General features: G+C 38.6%; 1 protein-coding gene and 1 pseudogene across 1 annotated transcript in view; one reads left to right on the top strand and one right to left on the bottom strand.

The window, feature by feature from the left end:
* The window catches only part of ZNF385D (zinc finger protein 385D), a 949,347-nt gene that overhangs the window by 306,452 nt on the left and 621,755 nt on the right, over nucleotides 1-21,140 (top strand). The gene's annotated exons all lie outside the window — the stretch shown is intronic.
* On the bottom strand, nucleotides 1,712-3,154 carry LOC132364605 (serine/arginine-rich splicing factor 11-like; annotated as a pseudogene).

Below are 21,140 nucleotides of genomic sequence, written 5' to 3'. Positions count from 1 at the left end.
CGGTTTGACTGTTTGTGCAGCTTTGCAGGCATCTATCTAGCTGGGGTCTGGGGTATTTATTTCACCCTCTTAGAGGTCGTCCTTCTCTGTTAGTGCTTTTCTTGGCAGATCTCTCAAAGTCTTATGAGGAGGGCAAGAGAAAAGCCAAGTAATTTCCTTACTTATTAATTCCAGAGCACTGAAATCCTCTTCTGTATATATTTAAGTTAACATTTATATTTCTATTTACATCTACTCTTATTTTATATTTATATTATTTATGTTTGTATTATATGTGTACTTATTGAATAAAGTTAGGATAAGGGCAGAAAGGCCAGTTTGGTCACCTTTTGGGGAAACTTTTTGGGTTTCCCCAAAAGGGAAGTGGGGGTGTAGGGAGAGTGTTTCTAGCTATTGTTCTCACGTTTGCGGGCTTCAACCAAATTTCTGAGATAAGGGGCAAGGCCATTCAGCATTACGTTACATTTCTTCTTTGCCCTGTCTTTCTTTTTTCTTTTCTTTTCTTTTCTTTTTTTTTTTTTTTTTTAGTTTAAGGGCTTTATTATCAAAGTCTTGTAAAACAATTTCAGAAACTGTACATCAACATGGCACAGACTATAGTACTTTTGTTTTTAGTGCACAAAAGTGAAGCTTGGAAACTCCTGTAAGAAAACAGTTGCCTAACTACTTTGCATTTAACATGGAATCACTGTGTGCCTCATTACTACTGCAGTAACAGTAACACAAAATGTATTGGTTTTATACAACTTGAGATCAAATAAAAAGTACATTATCAAGTAGATTTGTCTTATTTTTAAAAGCATATGAAGGTCAATTTAAAATGCACTATCCCCCTTTTCCAACGAGATTAAAACAAATTAATAAAAGAGTGGAAAATTGAAAATCAGGGCAAGAGATAACTTTCTTTTACAGATGGACTTCAGGATAGGCAGATAACTTTCACTGATGTAGATGTTCAATAAATTATTTTAGGGAAAAAAATTCCCAGACATCTTATGAAAAAGTATACAGCTCTACTGCAAAATATGCTATTTACTTACCGCCAAAGACAGTTTCATTTGAAATCTTGTTTCTGTAATTAAAGTCTAATTATAGCCATCAAAAAAAGGTTAGTGCATATATAACCTTTCAAAGTTAAACAAAAGCCACAAAATTTTAGCCACAAGGCTTAAAGGATTATCTGTGTCCAATGCTCATTTCCAGTTGTAACTATAAGAACGTTAATTTGTCATGTCAACAAACAAGACCATAAGTAGATCCATCATGTTGGAGGATTTGAATGACATTTAGGATATTCCTGCCACAATTAACATGCAGTCAGTGCATTCCCTACGTGGCTCTATTACGGCAATGAATCAAATTCTAGAAATACTGTAAGTAAACTTAATGAAGGAGATCATACAACATAAACAAGCCATGCCTACTGTAGATGCGTGCAGCTTTTCATTTTTGTTATGAAGCAGACCCAGAATAGTAAAACTGCTTGTTTACTCAATCAGATTTCTACCTGTCAAGAACTGGTTACCCATGTATCATTTTTCTAAAAGCTTTTGGATGTAAATAAGTAATATCAACATCAAGAGCTTTATAACCATTTATGACTCAGAGCTGTATACATCTAGATTTGAGATGAACAAATACAGCATTAAGAAATCACACAGAGGAATGACACTGATGCATGTATACAGTTGGATTCCCACAGAGGCAATATTCAGTCGCTCATATCCATGTCTTCTTCATGAGGTCATCCCCATTCACTTTGGATTCTCTTAGTGAATCACCAGTTCCCTTTTCCACAGAACATTCTTTTGTCTTTGGAGAAACTGGTTCTTTTGGTTTCTTCTCCTCTTTTTTCTCTTTCTTGCTGTCATACCCTTGTTCCTCTTCATCGTAATCCCGTGTAACCTGTTTCACATCTGTATCACTCTCTGATTTTCTTTCCCGTTCCCTTTCCTTATCTTTCCTTTTCTTCTTCTTGCTTGTGGATCGTTCTCTTTCATCTCTGCTTCTTTCTTTGTCTTTATCTTTCTTCTTCTCCTTTTTATGTCTCCTAGGGGATGGTGAGCGAGACAATTTTCTTTGGGGAGACCTAGGCTTTTTAGGAGATCTTGTGCCACTTCTGCTTCTTCGTCGTCATCTCTCTCTGCTTGCACTTCTGGAACGTCTGGCTGTGCTATAACTTTTTGGTGGTGTTTTAGAACATTTCTTTTCTTGGTCTTCTTTCTTTTTGTCTCTGTTTTTTGATGTGCTCCTTGACCTTCTACCCCTCTCTCTGGAATGAGATCTTCTCTGTCTTGGACTTTTGGATCGTCGTCTACTCCTTGACTTAGAATGTGATCGCCTTCTTGATCTGCTTCTTGACCACTGTGCCTAGAAGGTGAGGGAATCCTCCTCCTCCTAGAACATGATCTTGACCTCGAGTGCCTTCATTTTTCTTCCTTCTTACCTGGTTATATAGCAGCAGAAATTAGGAAGTGTGACTCTGGTACTCTCGTCATGGCTTCCTCTATTTCTTTACTAGAGGTATCTGATTTCAGACTTGGTGAAACAAGACCAGCAGCTACATGATTCAACTTGGGATCAACAGTACTCATAAGTTTTAGCAACTGATCTGCAGCAAGAGACTGAGAGTCCAAGTTTGCTCCAGGAAGCCCAAGCGCAGCAAGGGCAGGACCAAAATAGGTGCTTCCAAAGCAGCCAATGGAACAGGGCCAAACTGGGTAAGTGGGTTAGGAGTAGGCAGGAGTCCACCGCCAGGCAGAAGACCTGCCACTGCATCAGCTGGTGCCAACAGAGACAAAGCCTTGGTCTCATTAGGAATAACTCCTTCTGCATATGGTACAACTATCAAAGCTCTGTCAACGAATACAGTGTTTGTCAGATGCTGTGCCTCGACTGCTGAGTCCGGATCATGGAACTTAACAAAGCAGGCTCGGGATGAGACTGGCAAAGGCGAATCATCAGACGGGAAGAGGTGCAATTCGTCGATCTTCCCTAGGGAACCGAAGAGGGTTCGTATCTGCTCAGAGCTAGCGCTCGGGGAGACATTAGTCACCTGGATTACCTCGGTGCCGCTGCCTCCCCCACACCCCGGTCTGCCGCTGGGGCCCGGGCCCCCAGTGCTGGGGACGATGGTAGGGTTGCTCATGGCGCTGCTTGCCTGCTCGCTCTCGAGCGAAGTAATTCCAAGACACAAGGCCGGCACCGGCAACGGGATGGGCTCCTCTGTCTTCCCGCCCCAGACGCTGGCGGTGCCCTGTCTTTTAAGGTGACCCATTGCAAACATCAGGAAAGTCTCTTTTAGTACCTTTGCTTTCTGTGTTTATAACAAAAACAGAAACAATCATCACGTATTGAGGTCTTAAGACATGGAGCAAACAGCTAAATGGTTTACAGGTATTATCTCATTGTGATCACAATAATTTTGAGAGGTCGGTCTTATATTCCCTGTTATATGGATATGAAAATCAAAGCTGGGAAAGGTTAACTAATTTATTTAACAATTTACAGACAGTGAGAAGCTTAACTTGGATTTGAACTCACATTTCTAAGATTCTAGAGGCCATGATCTTAATTCCGACATTATACTGTCAAAACATGATGGGTGCTTGCCTAGGTGAATTACCCTATTGATACACTAGCATTAAGGATACATAACACTATTAAAGAAATTCATATAATAATCAACAAATTCTGTACTTTTTAATAGCTCTTGAAATTGTCCTGAGTTACCATGCAGATTATCACAAAATCTCTGCCCCTCTGTGCTCGTCTAATTCCATTTCCTATTCCTAAAACAACAGCACTTAGGTTAGAGAACAATCTCTTTCCACTCCCCTCTGGGGGGACTAGCCTGCATTGCCTGAGGAACCTGAAATGACCTCCCTTAAGACTCAGTGCTGGGTGTCCTCACCACCTCCCTCTGTTCCTCTAGACCCACAACTAGAGTCTAACGCCAGCAGACCCCTGAAGGTGAAGTGCAAAGTGAGACCCATGAGGAGGTGCAACTTGGGTTCTCCAGGAAGCAAATTCTGGGGTGGAGATTTGCTTACAGAAAGTTTCTTGAGGCATGCTCGCAGGAGTAATAACTGTTAGAGGGAAAAATTGGGCTGTGCTGCAGTCACAACAAAGGCCTCAACCACCCCAAGGGAGAATTGGAGCTGGGAGCCCTGTTCATAATTGCACAGCTGGGGCCAGGGAGCTGGGCGTTTAAGTCCCATGTGAACCCGTCATTGGATGCTGGCTGCCCCAAGAAAGGGGCTGTGATGTCGGAGAGGGCAGCTGTCTTCAACTGAGCATAATTCCTGGAGAAGGCTGAGATCAGGGCTGTCAGCAGGTGCATGCCCAGCAGACGGACACAATTCCTTCAGCCTCAGAGGGGCGTCTGAGGACAGAATCCTCTACAAATATGCGTTCATTCTATTGTTATTTTCAATTTAACTACTTCGAGGGACTTTATAAGTTGTCATAAGCTTCAGTGGGATTTCCAAGTATTATGCTCTTTTTTCCTAGAAATTTTTATGAGAAAATCTATTTCAAATACAGTTTATGCACTATGTTTTGTATCATGATGCATTTAAGAATCAAGCTCTCTCTAACTGTGAGGCCTCGCTACATTTTTACCAATCTTTTGAGACAAGTGTAAACAAAGTGACATAATATGTTTGCAGGCTCCTTATTGAGGAAAAAGTAAGTAAATCAAAATTAATTAGGCAGTGTTCTAGTCATTGTGTACATATGATAAATTGTTTAATCTTCACAGTAAATCGATGTGAGAGATAACATCGTTTCCATTATTCAGAGGAAGAAACTGAGGTTCAGAAAAGTTAAAGAAATTAGGCAAAATTTCATATCACTGGCTGCTTCAGGAATTCCCTGTTTTAGTGAAAAAGGTATATGTCTGTATTAGTTATACATTGTTGTATAACAAGTCACCCCCAAATCAATGGATAAATAGTAAACTGTTATCATCTCATGTAATTTCTGTGGATCGTGGAAGTGGCTTAGTTGGGTGATTCTGGCTCAGGGTTCCTCATTCGGTTGGTTGCTGAGATGTCCAAGGAACAATATGGAGGCTAGGATGGTTAAAATGTTGGAAGGGAGTGATAAGCAATGGGGCTACAGTCACTGAAAGCCTTGACCAGGGCTGGAAGATCCACTTCGGCTGTTGGTTGGAGGCCTCAGTTACTTGCTGCACGGTCGTCCCCGAAGGACTGCTTGTATGTTCTCACCACATGGTAGTTGGTGATAGAGCAGGAGGAAGCTGCAGTGTCTTCAAGGACCTAGTCTCACAAGTCACACACAGTCCATTAGGGGCAGTGGGGATGGGCCACACTTTGGGGATGGGAAGCAGTTGAGTAATTTAAAAATTTGTAGACATATTTTAAAACCATCACAATATTAAGTATGTTAAAGTAGCGTGTATGCTTTATTTTCAAAATTTTCATCACAAATTGGGCACATTATAACTGAACCAACTTTCTTCTTTATTTTTAATTGGAGTATAGTTGACTTACAATTTTGCATTAGTTTCTGATGTACAGCAAAGTGATCCAGTTATATATATATATATATATATACATATATATATATATATATATATATATATATGTATATATATATATTCTTTTTCATATCCTTTTCCATCATGGTTTATTACAAGATACTGAATATCTTTCCTTGTGCTATACAGTAGGCCTTTGTTGTTTATCTATTTTATATACAGTAGTGTGTATATGTTAATCCCTAACTCCTAATTTATTCCTCCTTCACCCCCTTTCCCCTTTGGTAACCGTAGACTGTTTTCTATGTGTGTGAGTCTGTTTGTGTTTTGTAAATAAGTTCATTAGTGTCATATTTTAGATTCCACATATAAGTGATATCATATAGCCTTTCTCTGTTTGAGTTACTTCACTTAGTATGATAATCTCTAGGTCCATCCATGTTGTTCCAAATGGCATTATTTCATTGTTTTATATGGCTGAGTAATATTTCATTGTATATATATATATATATATATATATACCACATCTTCTTTATCCATTCATAAACATTTAGATTCCTTCCATGTCTTGGCTATTGTAAATAGTACTTCTGTGAACATTGGGGTGCATGTACCTTTTCAAATTACAGTTTTCTCCAGATATATGCCCAGGAGTGGATCATATGGCAACTCTATTTTTAGTTTTTTAAGGAACCTCCATACTGTTTTCCATAGTGGCTGCAGCAATTTACATTCCCACCAACAGTGTAGGAGGTTGAACCAAATTTCTTGATTGCTACAAGAAGCAGGCCTTTTATATGGCAATATTTTCTTAGTTATGAATATAGATTTTCTCATGTACAGTGTTATGAAGTGGAAAGAATGTTCATTCTTTATGGAAATTTTGAATATTTTAAGTATTAAAAGATTATCTTAATTAATGTAGCAATAAATATTTTCATGTTTAAAATTATTTTATTCATGAATTTATCCAGTGATTATTTATTGAGGGCATGCTATTCACCAGTACTGTTCTAGGTGCTGGGGTTAAAGCAACAAACAACACAGGTATCATGATATACCTTCATACATCTTGCATTTTAATGGCAGAGATGAACAATAGCAAGTAACCAGATGAGTAAAAACCATAATCTAGATTGTCAGCTATGAGTCAGGGTAAGGTAATAGCTGGTGGAGTGTCTGTAGGCAGGGACATTGGAAGGCGGTGGAGGGGAGAGTAAGAGAGGGCATATTTTTGCTTACCAAAGACCACCCTGACAGGCTAACACTTGATATGCTCAAAGAACACTATGGAGGCTAGTGTGGCTGAAATGTTGGAAGGGAGTGACAAGAAATGAGGTTGGAAATGTGTCCAGGGACCAGATCCCAAGGGTCTTGGAGGCTATAGGAATTAAAGACTTTGAGTTTTACTTTAAGTGTAATATAAGCCAAGGGAGGCTTGAGAACAAGAGAATGATATGGTCTAACATACATTCTAAAAGCCAGATGCTTTTTGGAGAATAAACTCTAGTGGGATAGAAGTTCAACCAGGACTCCCAGCTGGGAGATGACCCAGAATCCAGAGATGACAGTGTCTTAGAATAGGGAACAGGACAGGGGAGGGAAATGGTCAGACTCAGGTACATTTGTACAGGAGAGAAATAAAGGGGTAAAGGGTAACCCAAAGGCTCTGACCTCATGGCACTACTCAGTTAATATATAAATGACTACTTTTCTCTATAATTTATGCTCGCTGCTGAAATGTTTTCAGACATTGTTTTTCCCCTTGAAGAAATTCAGAAAACAACTTAGTTTGAGAAAACGTTCTTTACCACTACCAAGTTATTAAAGTAACTTTTCCCCTGTTAACCAAGCTTTAGTCACATTAATACTGCACTCAGAGAGCGAGAAATCAATAAAGCCTTTAAATACCCATGATTATTAGTTCATATACATTTATATAAAATTATTTAATAAAAATATCAATATTTAATTTTAATTTGGTATGAAGTGAAGTTTGTTATCAATTTTAAATTTCTTTTGGTAACTTTTTTATAGTTTAGGAGTCAAAATATTCTATGTCTGGTAATTGAATAATGAAGCAATTGGAAATGAACCTCAAAACTCTCTTCTTTAATTAATAGTCACTATTTTTGTAAAATTTCTCAAGTGGATGGCCTCTCTTATTAGATTTTCTCTTATTTTCTGATTGAGCAGTGCTAACCAAATAATAATAGACTATGTTATGTCATGTATTAAATATGCCAAACTTTATTTCTTCATGTTCTAGGGTCACTAGTTTCCATGGATGTTAAAATGTTTTAAATGAGAATTAAAATGGATTCACTGTTCAAATAAGTTTTAGAAATATAAACAAAGTTGAAAAAATTTCCCAGAATTTTCTAGAGCATTCAGTGTATCAGTGTGCATTTTCTCTGTCTAAAGAGGAAGTACAATTTACATAACTAAAACTTATTGACCAAGTAATGGTTTAATTTCCCCTTTAGTAAAAGGCTTGCCTATCCTTTTCCCTTCATTAATATCACTCTATTCATTTACTTATGGAAAAGAGTATATATTGATATTGGATTGAAATTCACTTTGAATTTAATCAGTATTATTCATTTTTTTCAATAAATATTTGTTGAGCAACTAGTATGGGTGTTTAGGGCCAGGGATACAGCAGTGAAAAAAATTGACATAATCTCTGATCTTGAGAATGTATATATGGTCTTCAAACTGAGTCCCCATATCTGCTGGAAGAGAAAAAGACATTCCCAGAAACTGATGAATGGTTTTTAGGGAATACAGTTCCAGATTTTCAACTCTGTGCATAATCTTTCCTAAAATGAATGTACCTGAGAAAGCTCTGGCAAACGGTTCCTGCCCACCCTCATCTCCCCACAACCCTATCACAAAAGACATTTCTCTAGCTTTGCACAAGAAAAGGATACCATTACCCACCTCTTATCTCACTTATCTTACTTCAGTGCATTGTTTCATGGAGGAAAATCTTCCCAGCACCAGCCCCAGGTTGGTGTTGATGTTAAGAAAGCTAATAACCCTAATCCACTCGTCCTTGCTCACAGCCCCACCCGCACACTCACACACACACACACACACACACTTTGTTGTGTCTGTTGTTGTGTCTCCCTCTCTCTCCCGTCCTCCCCCTTTTCCTCCCTCTCTTACACACACACACACACACACACACACACACTGTATCTACTGTTGTGTATCCCTCTCCCTCCCCTCCCTTCCTCTCCCTTTTCCTCCCTCTCTTACACACACACACAATCCTGTTACTTAAGTGAGAAGTTTGTTGTTGTTTTATTAACTCTCAGTGCTGACCAGAAGGGCGGTCACCTCCAGGATTGCCCTGTGACCAATCAGGGTTGGAATTGCAGCCTCACTTTATGGCACATCCGTTATCCAATTCTGTGAAGAGGCCATCGTTGTGTGAGGAGTGGGGAGAGCCAAGTCCGTTTTGCTAACTCAGCAGTTCAGGAGTGTTGCTGCCTTAGCTTGAATCCTGGAGGCTTGGGTCCCAGGCAGCTGTTGATAATCCAAGGCAGCTTTTTGGAAGGAACTCACATCAAATTCCCTTCCCCATTTCTTATTCTTCACTTAAGCTTCATTGAGTCCCATCTCTTTTGAAATGAAAAGTGTGCTAATACAGTTTGTTTTGTCCAACAAGAAAGTGGATGATACAGTGCCATAATGTGGAATTATCAAAACATGAATTACGGGAATTTTAAGAAACCATCTCTCTTTCAACCAAACTACAATTCCTTCCTGCCCTCTGCCAGCTCCTGTAGCATTGCCTAAGGGTCCTGCATGATCAATTTGAATTATTTAGAGTTGGTCTCTCTCCGTCCCTTCCTTCCTTCCTTCCTTCCCTTCTTCATTTATTTTCCATGATACTGCTTGATTGGAATAAACAAGAATATGGCCTAAATGCCAGGCTTAGCAGATGCAAACCATGAATTGTAATGATTTTTCCACCAGTCTTTATTTCAGCTGATCTAATTGTCTGCCAATTTGGTGTTTCCAGGGTGTGGAGGTCAGAAAAAGTAAATTGGGCTTAAAAAATGCTTTGGAGTAATTTACATCTGCTTTTAAGTAATGAGATTGCAATAACAGTTGATATAATAAAAACAAAATACTGATTTTCCTATTCCAAGTCCTTTTCCAAAGCAATTTATAATGATGTGATCTAACGTATCATGTTGAATGTTTTGCTGTGTTCCAGGAACAATGCTAGTCACTTTAAAATGATTATCTGATTTACTGCATAGAAACTATGAGATAGGTATTATTCCTATTGTTATTTCTATTTTAAGAAGAATAAGCCTTGGGTGGGAAGAAAATGTCCTTAAATACTAAACACCTATAAGTATGAAATGCACACTGTTGGCACCCCCCAAAAAGTAAAATATTTCATTAACATTTTATAGGGATTCCATGTTGAAATGATACTGTTTTTGATATGTTGGGTAAAATAAAATTTGTAACTAAAGTTAAAAAAAAAAAGAAAGAAAGAATAAGCTGCGGTTGAGAGAATTTAATGAACCTGCCCAGGGCCACACAGCTAGCGAATGGCTTGGCTAGAATTCAAATCAGGTCGATGTATCTCTAGAGCCTGAGATTTTACCACAAATATCTTACACAGGGTCACACAGCAAATGCTCAGATATGGTTGGTTAAATTATTAGTTTCAATATGTCATTTCTCTAGTGTTTCACTTCACATCTCTGCCACAGCTTCATGGTGGATAGAGGAACCTTACTGATTTGCCTTCTCATTCTGAGTGGCCATTGCCCATCCTGCCTGGGTGCCACCATGAGACACATGGAACTTATTTGAATGGAACCTGCAGGCTGTAGATGAGCCCAGCCAAACCCACTGAGATCAGCTGATTCCAATCTATTCAAACGTGAGCATGAGAAGAAATGACAGTTGTTTTAACCCAATGAGTTTTTTTTTTTTTAATTGAAGTATAGTCGATTTACAACGTTGTGTTAGTTTCAGGTATACAGCAAAGTGATTCAGTTATACATATATATATATATATTTTTTTTTTTTTTTTTTCAGATTCTTTTCCCTTAGGGGTTACTCCGAAATATTGAGTATAGTTCACTGTGCTATACAGTAGGTCCTTGTTGGTGATCTATTTTATACATAGTAGTGTGTGTCTGTTAATCCCAAACTCTAATTTATCCTCCCCGCCTTCCCCTTTGATAACCATAAGTTGGTTTTCTATGTCTGTGGGTCTATTTCTGTTTTGTATATAAATTCATTTGTATCATTTTTTTAGATTCCACATATAAGTGATTTATGGTATTTGTCTTTGTCTGGCTTACTTCACTTAGTGTGATAATCTCCATGTCCATTCATGTTGCTGCAAATGGCATTATTTCATTCCTTTTATGGCTGTGTAATATTCAATTGTATACACGTACCACATCTTCTTTATCCATTCAGTCCACTGAGATTTGCTGTGGTTTGTTACACAGCATTATTATGACAATAAGTGACATGTTGCAGAAAATGAATTAAGACGTTCAAAATGCACTGGCTGAATTTGGTCTGTAGACTTGGATTTTTTGTTTATTTTGTTGTTTTGTTTTTTCGGTCAGAATCATTTTAAACTTCTTTCTAATCTGAATGTCCTCAGGAGGACAGGTACCCTCCAATGTGCTATGGTTCCCAAAACTCAAACCAGTTCTACCTGGGATTTCTTACACCCAGTTACATTCCCACCTACCTGGCCCTTGACAGAATTTCAGCTTGTGATCTGTGCCATAGTCTGTAATGGAGAGGCCCTAAGCTTTCACCTGGTGTATATTTTATCTCCTCCTTGATTTAAATTTACTCTCTAGAGATCTGTATCACATATTGAATCTTTGGAGTAAGTCAGAAACCTGGATAGATTGTGAAAGTCAGTAGGAAATAGTCACTGTTTTTATTTAGTTTATTTTATATAAACATATATATTATATTACATTATACTATATTATATTGCATTGTAATGGATTAATAGAATTTTGGAATTTTGTTTAGATATATAACATATTAAATATATGTAATATTCAATGGAATAATAGAATTATAAATTAGATTAGACCTGAGAATATAAGGCATTAAAAACTGCTTAGTTTACTTGGAAAAATTATGTGGCTTATATCTGTTTAATGATTTAATCAAAAGTGGAAGTCTTTACTATTGACATAGAGAAATCAAGTGAACTGTTCATTTATAGTACAGTTACGAGTGTAATTTTATCCTTCAAATTCTTCAATTTTGGTCACATAAAACTTAATATAAATCTTAGTGATTGTTCTTTGTTTATTCAAAGTAGGTATAATTGAATATGTACATATATTTCCCAGTTACCTGTTGGATACATGCAATGTAATCTACAGTAAAGTTTTCCTTGGTTCAACTTTTCCTTTGTTTTTATGGGATAAGCCTAAAAACTTTTCCATAAAATAAATTACTTCTCCCAATACAATTTAATTTAGAAAATTACCTGTTTTTGACTATTTTACAATGTGCTCCAAACAGAAAACTGACCTGAGGACGACTCGACTCTATCCATCACAACTGGAATGTAACTTGTCTTAGATGAATTCATCAACAGATGATGGATTTCTTAGGCATTAAAAGTAACTCATTCAGTAAATCTCAGGGTATTTGCCATCACTTATGTGAATGAAAATGAGAGATAATGAAAGAAGAAAGTACCACTGGAAGAAGATCAAGGAATTGCTTTCCTACCATGGTAGTTCTCTGAGCATTCCAGGTAACAGACTTGGGGAAAAAAATGGCTGGTGGGTTGTCCATTTTAATTAAATGCCAATGAACTACCTTAAACGAGATTTTAGTCAAGCCACAATGTCCTTTGTATATGAACATATGTAGCAAAGGGCTGTCAAGGCATTGTGTTTTTAAGAGAATATCTCTATTGAGTATTCTAGAACAGAGAGAAAGATAGTGAGGAATAATAGTCCTGAGAACATATGGTTAATGAAATTGCAGCAAAAGTGAGCGGTTTTAGAAAAGTTTATCTGGTCTGCAAAAATGTGTGTTGGCGCTTTGAATTGAAACCCTAGGTGAATATTTTCCTTTGACTCTTTCTTCTTAGTGGCCATTTGTTTATCCCACTTAGCAGATGCCCTGCTGCCTGCTCTACTGTCATTTTGGTTGGAACAGTTGTGCTGAGCTACTATCATCAGTTGTCCTCCTAGTTGAATCTGCCAAGGCTGACAATTATTATACTAAAAAGTGCTTGTTCAGTAATGTTCAGTCATTCAGATTACCTTCCTCATTATTTTTCTACCCTGGAGGCAGTGGATATGAACAGTCCCCAGCTCCTTCACCTGGGACTTAGATAGAGAAATTTGTTTAGATCTCAGTTATAATTCTATCTCTGATTAATGGCAAAGAGATTTGAGTCTCATTTCTCAGGAGCAGCTGGGGTCCCAAGTAGCCACATATAGACAACCTAGATATGACTTCAATGTCTCCAAGTTCACTGGCTTGAGGGAAAGTTCTGGACACCAAAATACAGAGGGTAAAAAAAAAAAAAAAGTAGAAGCAGGATGTTCTGAATAATTTTTAAAAGTGATTACAGTACTTTATACATAAAATTATTTTTAAATATCACCTAACCTCAGCATTTGAAATGAGGTGGTATTAGAAAGAAAAGTTGTTCATGAAGAGCTCATCTCTCTGAATCTTTCCAGCAACTGGAAATGAAGTGAAAATTGAAAGGGAGGTAGAAGCTTGTAGCTTTCTCTTCCCAGCTTGACAATGGAAGAGTCCCAAATACTGTGGAAGACGAAATTTGGTTTTGTGCTCTGGACTGAATCTCCTTCCCCATTTCTTAAAAACCCCTCCCCTTTAATTATCTCTTTTTTCTCTACTAGAAGTTTTCCGTGTGTGTGTGTGTGCGCTGTATTAAATCACACAAAGCAGAGTCTTTCCTTGTACCTCACCACCCCCACCATTTGGCATCATGTATCTAATACCCTTTACAGTAAATCATGACAAGGAAGTTTCTGCACACAGCGTCTCTTTCCATCATCAGAAGGACTAGTTCCTTTCCTCTCTGACTCTCCTTCCTCACATTCAGCTGAAGTCCTCGTCTTTTATATTTTGAAAGACTTATTTTTTTTAGAGCAGCTTTAGGTTCATAGCAAAATTGAGAAGAAATTACAGATTTCACATATACTTGCTGCTCCTACATATGCATTTGGGATATATAACCCAGAACGCTTTCTGCTTTGTCCCTTTTAAACTAAATGACAGTGGCTTCTGCTGTCTGAGTGACAAAGATGTCAAGGAGATAATTGTGTGGCAGTCAGCCACAATAAACTGCTGACTTTGAAGTTTTGTTCAGCTCTGGAACATTGCAAATGATAGCCTGTTAATAGGGTCCATGAAATTGGAGAACTGCAACCTATCCTAGTTGTGAGAACTGGAATTTTAAATTAGTCTCTTGATTTGGTGATTGCAAAGCTCAGACCTCTTGCATAATGTAGAGTAAAAAAAAAAAAAAAAAGAGGTTGAATAGTTAGTATTTGACGCAAGTCTGTGATCTTCCAAAGAATCAAACAAGTCGGGGCTTCCTTGGTGGCGCAGTGGTTGAGAATCTGCCTGCCGATGCAGGGGACACGGGTTCGAGCCCTGGTCCAGGAAGATCCCACATGCCGCGGAGCAACTAGGCCCGTGAGCCACAACTACTGAGCCTGCGCGTCTGGAGCCTGTGCTCTGCCACGATAGTGAGAGGCCCACGCACCGCGATGAAGAGTGGCCCCCGCTTGCCGCAACTGGAGAAAGCCCTCGCACAGAAACGAAGACCCAACACAGTCAAAATTAAATTAAAAAAAAAAAAAAAAAGATTCAGACAAGTCAAGTCTCAGACACAAGAGTTCATTTTGATTCTGAAGCTATACAAAATGTCTAGATGTTCTTTCTTAAATTGGATCTTTACAGTAACTTCAGTTACTGAGCCAGTCTGAGCCCATATTAAGTATCCAACTTACCCTGTTGGTTCATATCGAGCTTCATGTCATCTGAAAAGCCCAAGACCTTTTTAATATTAGTAATACTGTAGTTAAGCTATGTCTTCCACATTCTGTATTTTTGAAATTGTTTTGAATTTTGTTATTATGAGTTAAGATGGTGTATTTGCCTAATCTAACCCTCACTCACTGTTCTGTTAATCACATCTTCCTGATTTTTCTTTGGTGTATCACCCTTCTCTAACTTGTATTCATGTGTTTGTGAGGATTCATCCCCCTCTCTGAGCTGGGGATGGGATTCGTGTCAAGTCAATCAGATACCACAATCCTTTGGCCACAGTCCAGTATTTCAGAGCCAGTGATATACAATTCTGGGTCATTTGTAGAGATGTTTCAAAGAGCGTTTTTCTCTTCTGAACCTGAGAAGCAAAATATCAACCCCCTCAGTGACAGGAACCTTCTCAAGAGTAAACATAGAGGAAAGCAGAGGAGAAATCTACAGAAGAGGAGATCTCATCTAATGACACATTTTGAGGCCCTTCTTTAATTTTTATTTAATGTTCACCTGTAGAATCTTCAGTTACCTGAGCCAGTAAATTCTCTTCTTCTCTGCTTAAGCCTGTTTGAGTTGGATCTCTATCTTTAGCAAGCCAGAGAGTTGACTAATACAAACATAGCTCAATGCAACAGTGACTGCCATTCAATGTCATTTGCCTTCTCTAGTTTTTCCAGCCCATCAACATTTTTGAAACCCTGATTCTATCCCAGCTTTGCATCGTCAGAAAATTTAATGTCGGTCTTCTCTGTATTTCAACTAAGTTTGTTGACACAAATCTGGAACATCAAATGGCAAGTCTCCAGTGTCTAATTAAGACTTTATTCCCATAATTGTTTACCATGCCCCCAAAACATACCATATGAGACAATCTACCTTGTCTAAGGAATAATCCACCCTACAAACTTGTCATCAGCACGATTTCTTTGTATCAGCGTATGATTTCTGAAATTTATTTTTCATCATTTTTCAAAATCAGGATAGCAAATCCCCATCACCCATCAAAACCATAGCGTCTGGAGTTAGACTGTTGAAATCCCGACACTAAATCTGCAACCAATTGTTTGATCTTGGGCAAGTTATCTAGCCTCTCTGAGCTTCAGTAACTTTATCCATAAAATGAGGATAAGAATTAAATCTTCCTCAAAGGGTTGTAAGAATTAAATGCGAATAACATATATAAAGAATTTAGCCCTGTGTCAGTTAGTATTCCAGCACACAACAGATGACACATTCAAACTAGGGTGGTTGGTTCACGATGGTTTAATACGGAGACCATTTACTAAGGTGTGGGGAGCATGTGGAAGAATCATGAGGATAATGGTGGAGTTGATCACACTACAGGTTTAACAGCAAGAGGAAGGAACAGCTGCAGGAGCTCAGAAGCAGAGTCAGGTAAACACAGAAACCTGGAGAAGAGCGGTGACCATCAGTGGGAACAGGGGAGGGAAACATAGCCAGCCTCACGCAACCCCGCATGGATGGAGCAGGAAACCAAATTCCAACCCCCTGCTCCTCCTTCCCTCTGATACCCCGCCATGGATCCCCAGTGGCTAAATCCAATTAAGAGCCAGAGGACAAGGAAGCCAGTTGATGCGGTCAATGTAGATTAGTCTCCCAGTCACAGAACAGGGTGGAAAAGAATGGAGAGTCCTGCAGTAGCCAATGGAATACATCCATCAAAAGCTCAATTCCTAAAACAGTACACTCATATGTCTTTTTTTTTTAACCAAAATAATTTAGTAACCTATTCAGTTTCCCTAACAATCTTGGAATATAATTATCCTAGATTTGCAGAAAATTTAACATAAAATGTCCCATTTTTATGTTACGTATTAGGTTGAACCACATGAAATTGTCATTTTGTGGGTCAAAAATAGCTTACTGCCTATACTTTCATGTGATTCAAAGTAATATACTAAAATTGAATATTCTCTAGTCTGATGGGACTAGATTTATGGTACACTTTGCATTAAAGGAGAATGATGGAACATTTGGCTGGAATGGTAGACTGGAGACAGGTAGACAAGGACATTGGATGTCATGATCAGAAGTTCTAAACTTAGCATGTACTAGTTAAGAAGCTAGTGGGGTTGTTAAAACTAGGGTGTGATGCTTTCAGGGTTAGAAGGGTGACATTTTCTAGGGCTAGCATGCCATCTGCCTCTGACAATAAGCCTGCTTATTACCTGTATCTTATATATTCTGTCTGTTGCTTGGATCATAGCCAAAGAGAGAGTTTGTATTGTTATTAATCGTTTCAGAAGGCTCCATTCATGATTTACATCAGTCATATTGACGTCCTTAGAGGCTTTTAGCTACTTTTGGCAATAGTTTTCCCACTTTTGGCTTATTTCCATGTTCTGCGTAGGGATCTTTTATAGTCATTTTGTTAGTATGTCATTGTGAAACCCCAAAACCTCCCTAGACCGCTACATAAATTGGAAGGCATTGTTGAAATGAAAGGTAATTTGATTATAATTTGGAGTCTCCATCCTTAGGATCATGCCTGATCATATATATTTTAACTTTCTTTGATATGATAGACCCAATAATGAGAATATCCATCACTGCAGTGTACATTTAAGAAACATGCTTAACTATAAAGTCTTGGGTGTATATTTCTTTGCTTAGCATGTAGGAATCTGTGATGCTTATCATTTATTATCAAGATCTGAAGTTCTTGTTGTCAGAATATTAACTATTTCTTTTCTGCCTACAACCAAAAGAATTAGAATTAAGCTCCCCACATAAGGCTAGTTTCACCAAACTTTTGATTGATTAAGCTGTCAGGAATGTAAGTAAAGAATGTGTTTGGAACTCTGCTTTAGTAGAATACCGTTTACTTCAGTCTGTAGATTTTGATGATAATGACACCAACAGCAACACTAATAACATTTGTCAATGTTAATCCTGCTCCAGGCTCCATTCCGGCTGTTCTGCGTGTATTATCTCATTTAACTGCCTTGAACAACCCTGTGAAACAGGTGCTACTATTATGCCCATTTTAATGATGAAGAAACTGAGGTAAAAAAAAATTGGGTAACAAGTCCAAGGGCAGGCAGATAGTAAATAGGACAGCTAGGATTCCAAGGAAGGCCATTTGATTCCAGGGATCGTGAAGTTAGCCAATAATTTATAAAGTCTCCTCAGTAATTTAGGGAGCCTACCACTGACACATTTTGTCTCTCTTGGATGTTTGTATTTAGTTGAGAGACATCTTCTTTCTTGTGTATTAGTCATCCTGTTGTCCTTGCAAATCCTAGTCTAGCACTTTGCTCTTGGTTAGTGCTTAATAAATCCAGATGAAATACAATTTCCCATACCGTACACCACTGATGTTCATAGCGCTCCTGCTTTTTCTTCTCTCTCTCTCATTCAAGTATTTCCCACTATTCCATTCTCCCTGGGTTTGTGACTTTCTCACAATACTTTTGTCACTTGATGTAGTTCTCTTGCTTTTCCTCTTAGATCACTTCATGTATAGAAGACTTATTCCAGTCATTACCCTTATTGGACCCAAACTTGGTGGCCTCTGTGTATCTCGGTTGGCAGCATGCTTTAAAATATAGTCTTTTGTGTTTTTTTTTTGGCTGTGTTGGGTCTTCATTGCTGCGCGTGGGCTTTCTCTAGGTGCGGCGAGACGGGCTACTCTTTGTTGTGGTGCGTGGGCTTCTCATTGTGGTGGCTTCTCGTTGCAGAGCACGGGCTCTAGGTGCGCGGGCTTCAGTAGTTGTGGCATGTGGGATCAGTAGTTGTGGCTTGTGGGCTCCATAGTTGTGGCTCACGGGCTCTAGAGCGCAGGCTCAGTAGTTGTGGCGCACGGGCTTAGTTGCTCCGCGGCATGTGGGATCTTCCTGGACCGGGGCTCGAACCCGTGTCCCCTGCATTGGCAGGTGGATTCTTAACCACTGCACCACCAGGGAAGTCCCTAAAATATAGTCATTTGGTTGATTAACCATGCTCTGCTGTGGGGAAAAGTGAGTATTATCTGTATTCTTCCCTGTCGTTTACTCCTGAGAACAATTGAGCAGTCTCTTCTCCTCCATGAATCTGCTCCCTTTTACCTGTGGTCCTCAGTTGATTTAGTTCCTACTGTTTATCTGAATCCTTTTCTCTAACCCCCGAACATCATTGAGTTTCGTATATGTTGTTTAAATGCTCTTGGTGGAGGCGAGGCTCCTGCCAGAATGTCCTTGTCCTCCTGGTAAGCGCCCTACCACTTGCTGGCACCATATCTTTTTAATCCTAGTTGTCAAAGCCTAGGAAAACGAATACATTTTACCTTGGCTCTTTACTTTCCATTTCTGCTTTTTCCCTTTTAGCGATGCCTTTTCACTCGGACTCTTCGTGTTCACTGTTCCTAATCATTCATCACTGAGCCACCAGGACACTGCATGTTTTTACTGCCTGGGACACCTGACAGGATCCTTAGTGCTCCTGGATGCCAAGATTCTCTTCATTTTTCTGCAGAGTGGTCATAATTTTGTAGCCTACATTCTGCCTCTTAGAATGAACCACAACCACTTGTTTCTTCCAGAAACTCCCCTTGAAAATAGCCCTGGCGCATTGCTTCTTTTATAGAAGTCTCCTCGATAAGGTGGGAGTTTGGAGGAAAGTTTCCTTTAGGCTGATCTGGCCACTGCTCTTCTTTCTCCTGTCTTTCTGCCATATTTTCCCTCTGAGCACAACTTACCAATGACGATTACTTTAGCAACTACTCACGGCTTAGCTCACAGTATTTCAAAACAAAGACAACACTTTTAAAACTCGTTTTGAAATGTCGTTTTCAAGAAACCACTTTTTTGGTGCAGGTGCGGTCATGCTCTGGGTTTCCGTGATAAGTAATCGCGTTTTCTTTTTAGTTGAAGGGTATTATGCTTGGATTTAGTGCAGCATTTTGCTTAACATTCAAAAGATCTTTGAAAGAAAGAAGTAGGGGAGATTTTGCTATATGAGCAAAGGGAACAAGGCTGAACAGCTCTGTATCTCACGAGAACTTAAATGGCATTACCTGGCCCTATGAAGACAGGGTGGGAAAGTTTTGTCGGTCTTCTAGTATTTCTTCGCACTCTACTAGTTATTCTGAACCTGATTGCTTTTTAATGGAGATCAGACTAAGTGATATAAGGGTTGTCACACTCTTCACCCAGAACACTTTGTATTCACTATACGGTTCACTGATACCCAGATGCAAGCTAACATTAAATTACTCAGTGTTCAGTGATTTTCTTGCACAGACGGCGATATATAAATCTGCAGTGTTGACTTTATGTGCAAATCTTTTGGGTAACCTAAAAACAATGTAAAATGGTTAAGTGGTACTATTTTTAAAACTTTCCCATTAAACATATGTTTAAAATATTTGACATCTAAATCTTGAAACACTCTCACAAAGGATAAATTCGACACGTCTCTGCACTGATTTCAGATATTTTTATTCAATTATCATATACATTACTTTTGCGAGAATATCAAGGAAACTAAAATGTGCAATATTTCATTGCCCTGATTATTGCTTTTACCATACTTAATGTTACTTTTAAAAATATTTATTGATGTATTTTTGAGTTAAAGTATTTGTGATGATTACAGTATTCTTGAAAATAACATGCCAGTAAGAAAGCTGGTGTGAATTAGCATTGCATGATACTACTTATGAGATCATTTGATAGCTCCAACATCTATTTATATATTTTTATTGCACAATGTGTTAAATCTGTGATACATATTTTTACAGTATACTGTATTCAAGTTGACTTCTTTCTCTCTCATTTTAAATGTCTTTCTGTCAATAAATTTTAACCATGTAAATTCCCTCTTTTGAGATTCAATTCGTGATAATTAGGATAGGACTTTAATTTAATGTATTATCCTGGTAAGATGACCAACCATCTGGTTTGCCCAGGACTGTTAGGTTCTCTGGGAGCAGGACTTTCAGGTTTAAAACTGGGACTACCTGCCTCAGGAAAATCATTTTTGTTTGCTTGGACTCAGGGATTTCCCAGGATGCAGCATTTTGTGTTAAAATGACGAACGTTCTAGGTGAACCAGGATGACTGGCCACCCTACATCCTGATTATCACTCTAGTTTTAGCTAGAGCGTTTTTAGTCGTGGTTCTTGGTACCGAAGTAAATATTAAAGGTAATTTGGTGTGACCTAATACAAACTGCTCAAATAAATTTTTACTGGAAATTGTTTTTTTATGTTTTTAATTTCTTGATCACAAATTGTCCAAGGAAGTTATTCCCGGTATAATCACTTTGCTTTCCATGACGATAGCCATGGGGTTATTTCAGTTTGCCTTTGGCTCTCAGGATGTCTTCCTCCCAATGGAGTGATGCTCTGAACTTTGACAGATAACATCTCCTTCCGCTATGTCCTTAGAACTGCTGGGAAACTTGAGGTCTTTAAAAAATAGTCCAACCCCTTTCCTCCCAGGATTTTGCGCTTCCCTGTGTCTTCAACACGTCACACTGTTCCTCTTCTACTCTGGGACCTCACTCCATGCAATTGCGATGTTTGGATAACAACTCAGTCTCTGAATTTCAGCTCAGTCTTCGTTGCTTGGTG

This window comes from Balaenoptera ricei, chromosome 4 (assembly GCF_028023285.1).
Source record: "Balaenoptera ricei isolate mBalRic1 chromosome 4, mBalRic1.hap2, whole genome shotgun sequence".
Taxonomy (NCBI): Eukaryota; Metazoa; Chordata; class Mammalia; order Artiodactyla; family Balaenopteridae; genus Balaenoptera; species Balaenoptera ricei.
The sequence above is the reverse complement of the archived record's forward strand: the minus strand, read 5'-3'. Positions and strand labels throughout refer to the sequence as shown.